Consider the following 8,175-nt stretch of genomic DNA (forward strand, 5'->3'; position numbering starts at 1 on the left):
AATTGACAAATTCCTTAGAACCGTAATTTTCCATAAAGAAAGATGCAGGGACAAATGGTTTCACTGAAAAATTTTATAAATATTTGAGAAAACTAATATCAATTCTACCAAAGCTCTTTCCAAAAATAAAGGAGACTACAATTCCCAACTCATTTATTGAGTCCAGAATTATCCTAATGTCAAATTCAAACAAGACACAAGAAAGAAAATTATAGACCAATATGCTCCATGAGCATACATGGACAAACCGTTTGAAAAATGTTGGCAAATCAAATCCATCAATATATAAAAATGGTAAGGCAATATGAGATAGTGAGGATTAGCTCACAAATGTTACTTTGGTTTAGCTTTTTAAAAAGTCTGTTGATGTACAATTTACCAGATTACCTGAATACAGGATAAAATTATGTAATAATCTCAACTGATGCAGAAAAGCACCCATTCATGATAAATACTCTCAGAAAACTAGAGCAGGAAAGAAACTTCCTCAACCTGATAAAAGGCATCTATGAAATCTATGAAAAGCCTATAGCTATCATTATACTTGATGTCGTATTGAAGGGCTTTTCCCCCACAGATTGGAAACAGACCCAGGATGTATGATCTCATTATTTCTATTCAATATTGTTCTAAAAGTCCTAGCCAATGCATTAAGACATTGAATAGAAATGAATAGCATGCACATTAGAACAGAAGAGATAAAACTATATGTATTTGTCTAGGAAGAAAATTCACTGTAGTTGTGTAGGAAATATTAAGAAAGTTACATGAAAATGAATATAATTAACAAGTGAGTTTAGCACATTCTCAAGATACAAATGCAACATACAAAAAATTGTCTTTTAAATAGAATAGCTATAAACAATTTGAAGATGAAATATTTAAAAAAAATCACTTCCAATAATATGGAAGACAACATAAAATACTTAGGAATGAATTTAATGAAGAGGATGCAAGACTCCTTACTGAAAACTGAAAAAAAGTTGCAGAGCAAAACAAAAAGAAAACTAAATGAATGGAGAGCTATACTGCATTCATAGACTAGAAGATTCAATTTTGTTAAGATTTCAAGTCTTTCCAATTGATCTATAGATTTAGCAAAATTCCAATAAAATCTTAACAGTGACTTTATGTACAAATGCACAATCTGCATCTAAAATTTGTATGGAAATGTAAAGGATCTAAACAAACCAAAGCAAGTTTGAAAAAGAACCAAGTTGGAGGATTTAAGCTACCTGATTTTAAGACCTACCATGAACCTATAGTAACCAAAATAGTGTGGTATTGGCAGGAGGACAGATAAGCAGATTAACGGAACTGAACAGCGTCCAGAAATAAGTCCACACTGTATAGGCAATTGATTTCTGATAAAGTTGCCAGGTTAATTCAATGTGGAAAGGATAGTCTTTTCAACAAATTGGATACTCACAAGAAAAAAACTTAAACTTTGATCTCTACTTCACACAATACACAAAAAAAATTGAAAGTAATTAATTCACAGACCTAAACTTAAAAGTGAAAACTAAAGCTTCTAGTGCAAAAAAAATCTTTTTGACTTTGGAACAGGCAAAGTTTTTTTAGACATAACACAAAAAGCATTAACTGGAAAAAAATTGACAAATTGGACTTCATCAAAATTCAAAACTGTTTCTCAAAAGTGTGGTGGACTTCTTAATAATCACAATTTCCCCTCATCCTAATATGCCCACCTCTTTGCAATGTGACTTTGCCATTTCTCACATCCATAGACAGAGCCTTTGTTTTTTTCAGTCCCTTGAATAAAAGCCTGATCCTGTGACTTGCTTGAACCAAGTGAATGTGGCAGAAGTGATATTCTTCAAGTTCCAGAGCCTAGGTCTCAAGCCATACAGCTTCTGCCTTTGCTTTCTTCAGAGCCTCTCCATCGAGGCTGCCATGTAAGGAAGTCAGTCTGCCCTCTGAAGAGTAAGAAGCCACGAGGAGGAGGACCAAAGTTCCCCAGTCAATAGCCAGTACCAACTTCCACGCATGTGCATGAGGACATCTTGAACCTTCTAGTCCTGTTGACCCTCCAGATAAATCAAGCCTCACAAATGATGCCAAACTAAACCAAAAGAGGAGATACTCAGGCAAACCATAGAATTGTGGAAAATAATAAATCATCATTGCTTTAAGCCATGAAGTTTTGGGGGCTGCTTTAGGATACAACAAAGGCTAAATGAAAGAGAAATTACTACTTGGAAATGGGGTGCTGTGCAATCAAAACCTAAAACATGTGTCATTGACTTGGGGACTAACTGGCCGATGGAGGCAGGAAGAATGTAGAAAAAAACAGATAGCGAAGAATAAGAGATCACAGGAGAGTTCTAATGGATGCCAGAGATAGACCCAAGTTATGTAATGGTAGAAAGATTGGCAAAATTGTTATCTGTAGCAATTTGGAAGCTAGAGATACATTTAATTAATTTGTGGGTGTGGATGAGGAGATTTTCAGGCAGAACGTTGAAAGTATCAATGTCATTTTAAAACTATACTATATGATACATGAAGAGATAAGTGAACTAAAGAAGGAACTGTTGGTTTTTAAGGAAAAATTAGGACGTGTTAGGCTCAGTAATGGAAAATAAAACTAACTTGGAAAATGAAACTATTTCTTATTTCCAGTCTCTCCCAGCAAAAAGTCTTAAAGTACAAAATCATCTCAGGGTAAAGATCAAGTTATGGGTGTGTCTATAAGATAGTTTTTTAAGAGTTTGGAACAATTTCAAGTGGTGCCTAGAAGACCTTCTTTTAGAGGGTCTTCTTAGACAAAGGACTTCTAAGAATCCTAAGGGATTCACATGGCCCAAAAGACAGGAGCCTCTCTTAAAAAGAATTACAGATGTAGCTTTGGGGACATTTATTAATCCCAAATTCAGAAAGCAGAATGTTTAAAAGGATTGTATTAGAAAAAACACCCCCAGCATTACAGACACGTGGTTCTTCCATCTACTTGCATTCATCATTTTGTCCCCTCTAAAGTGACTTCTGGAGCTTCTACTCTGTAGAAACTGCTCTGTTAGTGGACGATAATCAATGGCCTCCTAATTACGTATCAAATGGACTTTTTATTCTTGCCTTATTCCCCTTGAACTGTTTGGAATATTTCACACCATTGCTTTCTTCCATTTTCTTGAGTTTTCTTTCCATCCGATACTGCACAAACCTAATTTTCCTTCTGTTTCTTCAGTTAATGCTTCTCTGACCCCTTTATGATTCTTCTTTTCCTTGCTCGCTGAATAGTTAGTTCTTGACCATCTATTCTTCTTTTTCTGTTTTTATTTCCAGGGTAACCTCACAGTAATCCTATGACTTAAACTATTATTTCTATATGGAAATTTAAATCTACGTCTTCACCCCCTGCTCTAATTTTGGAACTCTAGTCCTACCATTTCAACTGCTTTTAAGTCAGTAAGACTGCCCTTTGAAGCCCAACTCATTTAAGGCAACTTTATTTACCTTTGTATCTCCAGAGCCTAGCACGGTGCCAGGAATGATGTCTAACATATAAATGGGTATGGAATTTAGGGGTGGTTAAGTGGTAAGTACAAGATGACCCCTAATTTATTATTTGGGTAACTGCAGAGATGATGGTTGTTAACTGAGATAGGGAATGGAGAAAGAAGAGAATGTAGAAGAAGAGGAAGAAAAAAAGAAAAAGAATTGTGTGCCATTTTGAGCATGTTAACTTTGAGATCCCAACTGTATACCGACACCAGAGTAAAGTTCCTACAACCCAGCTTGGTCATGACATGACTTCCTTGTTCGAAAGCCTTCTATGGTTCCTCACTGTCGACCAAATCCATATCAAGCACTCTGTCCTGGAATTTAAGATCCTCCACAATCTGGCCACAACTTAGTTTTCCAAAATGACCTCAGATCCTTTCCTTCTACCAAACATCTGCTTTTCATCTCCTGAGCATGCGTCAGACGTTCCACCCACAGGGCCACTCCTTCCATCTGGAATGCACTCCTTCAAAACCCTATTCATGCTTTAGGACTCAACTCAAATAACATTTTATATAATTAGAATTGTTTCTCCAATTACTCCAGACAGAAAGACTTCTACCTCTGAGGACATATCAATCTTGTTATATGTACCGATCATATAACATTCCTTCATACTCGTGGTATAGTTATTCACATATATGTTTTATTACACCTATGAGACTTAAAGCTTTAAGAGGGTAGAGATTGTGTTTCATTTTTGTTTTCAGTCTTTTCTAGCACCTAGGCCACTGTCATGCTTAAAAAATGAAATAGCCGGTTGTTTACCAGCAAAATGAGTTTATTCGGGAATAGCAGAAAATTGCAATTCGGAACAAGCAAGCTGCAGCCAAACGATAGGCAAATCTGGAGAAGGAAGGAAAGGGGTCTTCTTCTATAGAAGAAAGGAAGGAATTGGGAGGTGTGGTGTTGAACAAAAGTCCATTGGAGGAGAGCGAAATTGGCGTTGTCTCTGCTTCTCATCAGCTGGGTTGTTTGCTGGGCAAGGAGAAAAATCTCCCTTCTGATGGGGTAGTAAAGCAAGCTACTTCCTGTTGAGGTTTGTAAAAGGCAACCGGTGATAACACGTGAGAGCTCCCACTCCCAGGATTCCCCACTCCATAGAATAAGGCTTCCTGGGGCAGCCAGTTAGCTCAGTTGGTTAGAGCGTGGTGCTGGTAGCACCAAGGTTGCCGGTTGGATCCCCGCATGGGCCACTGTGCGCTGCGCCCTCCTTAAAAATAAAATAATAATAATAATAATAATAATAATAATAATAATAAAATAAGGTTTTCTGTACTTTTGCACCGCCATGTAACATATAATAAATGCTTAAAAAATAATAATAAAATGAAAGACTAGAATAGAGATGAATGAATAATTGAAGGCAAGAAGAAATGAATGGATGAAGTAGTTGAGAGTAACTGCTCCCCAGTTGTATTTCTATGTGTATACCCTTCAGCAAGTCCTTAGTAACTATAATGAATGTGCCAACACTGAATGAAGCATGTGTTCAAGAGAAAATAAGAGGCCAAGAAGTATAGAATGACTATCAAAGTTTGGGCTAATTGATCCATGGTTTGGAGTTTGTGGCTTTGGGGCCCAGGTAGAACTTCTGTGCCAATTAGTAGAATAGACAGTAAAAATAGAAGCCAAGTGAAATGTTTATACTTGTCCAGGCTCGCTACATATAAATTATTAATGTTTCCTGATACTACATTTTCCCTGAATATATTTAAATGTAAATACATTGGTGGAAGCAGAAAATACATTTATATTTCCATTGTTCCAATGTAATTTATAAAACTAACATTTATTATATGTTTCTGGTTACAAAATACATACGTATTCATTGTAGAAAATTTGTAAAGTGCAGAGAAGCACAAAGGTGAAATTAAAATTATTTATAAGCTCCCTTCTGAAATATACATTTATTAACATATTGTTATATATTCTTTTAGGGTTTTCTTTTTCCTAAGTGTGGGATAATACCATCTTCTAATTTGCTTTCCTTTGCTTTCCTTCTCTTAATATGCTTAGAATATTTTCTATGTAATAAAGCATTCCTTGTTGTTTTTTTTGGTGTGTGTTTTTTGCCAGATCCTGCTTCAACTTTATTGGTCCAGATAGCACAGGAGGACACCAGCCCCACACAGACAGCAGCCCAAGGTCCCCCAGTCTCTCTGTCCTCCATTGGCAGACAGGCCACTACTGTGGAGCCTTTGTGGCAGCCTGGGCACCTTTGGGAGCCGGAGCCTGAGCTGGAGGCAGAGCTGCAGCTGCAGGACCCCTGGGGCCTTGGTTTGAGCCTTGCCCTTGGCCTTTGGCTGGCAGAGCCTGAGACCTTTGGCGATGCCGGCTCGAGCATCTTTCCCAAGCTTGGGGTGGGCGATGTAGGCAAGTCGACTGAGCTTGCGGCTGCCACCGTTTGGGACCTTGGCCTTGACCTCCTTGGGCTTTATGAGGGCCTTGATGGCCTCAGCCCGTGCACTCAAGGCCTTGGCGTTGTTGGCCTGTATCTTCTTCGGGCCCTTCTTGTTGTGCTTCTTGGCAAAGCGCATGTTCCTCAGGAACTTGGGGTCCACCCCCTTAAGAGATTTGTATCTTTGTGATCGGGGTTTCTTGATGCCGTTTCTGTGCCATTTTCGGGACTGGTTGTGCGGGGTGTGGTTCTTGGACTTGGCCATGTCTGCAGCCAAGCCCGCAACTCCAAAACTCCTGGGACCTGAAGAGAAGAAGGAAGCGAAAGCATTCTTAATAGAACATAACTTTTAGTGATTGTTGCATATTCCATCATATCATGTAGTCAGTTTGTTACTCATTGACATTAAGCTTGTTTTGAACATTTCACAATTATACATAACTCTGATAAATATCCCTATACTCAAAGCTTTAGCACCTCTCACTATAGTTTGATAAATTCTAATTCTGGGTCAAAGAGTATGCACAGTCTTATGGCTTTTCATACATATTGCCAGAAGGTTTTGTTTGTTTTGTTTTTAAGAAATTTATACTTTCATTAACACCATGTGAAATTTTCTATTGCCCCATACCTCCTTCACCAGTTTTATAGGTAAAAATTTATACTTCATTGTTTAATTTACATGTATCTGAGTTCCTGTGTGTTAAATTTCCTCCTAACTTATATGAGCCCTTTATTTCTTCTTTTGCCACTTGAGGGTTTATATCCTTTTTCCTTTTCTATTGTATTAATGTTTTAAGAGCTTTTTATATATTAAAGATGTTAATCTTTTGTTACATATTACAATCATAATTACCCAGTTTTCGTATGCCTGTGAACTTCATTTATCTTGATTTTTTTACACATAAAATGTTTTCATTTTCTGTTGTCAGAAACATATGAATTCTACTTTTACTTGTGTAAGCTCCCTTCTGAAAGAGTGTGTGCTTTTGCTTGTTCTTTTATTTCATTTTTAATATTTTAAACTTTCAATCACGCCATAGTTTATACTGAAGATATTGTGAGATGGGATTATGACTTTATTTCCTGCCCCCCCCAAATAATTAGGTAATCCTCCTAGTATTATTATTGAATGATTTCTTTTTTTGAAAAATTTGAAATGCCACCTTTGCCATATATTGCATTTTTACACACACCATTATCTGCTCTAAACTTTCTATTTTGTTTCATTTATTTGTTTATCTATTCTGAGAGGATACTTTTTATTATTGTAGAATTATAATGCGGATAAATATTTACTAATGTAATTCCACCCTACTTTTCTTCTTTTTAGAAGTTTATTGGCTCTTCTCATCTATTTATTTTTCCAGATAAACTTTTTAAACGATTTACTCAAGTTCCAAAAAAGTCCTTTAAGGATTTTATCGCGATTTCATTAAGATTCATAAATAATGGTGAACTGAGAATTTGCAAAATCCTGTCTACCCATCTAGAAACATGATTTTATTCTAGCTCTTCATTCCTCAGTTTTCTCATGCATCAAGTAAATTTCTTATTACATTTATGTCTAGAAATCTCATTTTGTTGTTATTGCTTTAATGAATGGAATCTTAATTCATATTTTCTAACAGACTATTGCTGACGTAGTGTATATTTATTTTGCAACTGGCCAATTTAGCGAACTCTCCTAAGACCTAAGAAGCTTATTTACTTCTCTCCCATTAAGTATATCACCTACAAATATTTGTTTATTGGTTTTGCCATCCTTTTCTATTTCATTTGTAGTTCTTTTTTATTCTAGATATTGATTTCTTATTGGATTTTGATTTTATATATATACCTTCTCCAAGTTGTCACCCAGCTATTAACTGTACATATCGTATACTTCATTTAACAGAATTCTTTCAGTTGATGCAGGGCCATCAAAGCTTCACCTTACAGTTGGTGGTTTGGGGGTACCATTCAAAATGCCATTCCCCACCCTTAGGTATGATTTACTCCAACTTTTTTATTAACTTTATAGTTTCATATTTTGATCTTTAATCCATTTGGAATATATTTTTGCAAATACTATGAGGTAAATTTCCTCCATATTATAAGCCAGTTTTCTAGCACTATTAACTAAATAATCCATTCTATTGATATCAACTTGTGGTTATCTCCTCTTTGATAAATCAAAAACACATATGCAGGAGTGTAATTTTGAGCTCTCTTTTTTCTACTTATATCTATTTGCCTTCACATCTGAT

The 8,175-nt window shown here is 36.1% G+C and overlaps 1 pseudogene; it reads right to left on the reverse strand.

Annotated features, from left to right (window-relative positions):
* Window positions 1–5,712: 5,712 nt before the first annotated feature.
* Window positions 5,713–6,241, reverse strand: LOC109435976 (large ribosomal subunit protein eL29 pseudogene; annotated as a pseudogene).
* Between the last annotated feature and the right edge of the window lie 1,934 nt (window positions 6,242–8,175).

This window comes from Rhinolophus sinicus, chromosome 15, assembly GCF_057876585.1.
Source record: "Rhinolophus sinicus isolate RSI-liver-muscle chromosome 15, RSI-T2T, whole genome shotgun sequence".
NCBI classification, from domain to species: Eukaryota; Metazoa; Chordata; class Mammalia; order Chiroptera; family Rhinolophidae; genus Rhinolophus; species Rhinolophus sinicus.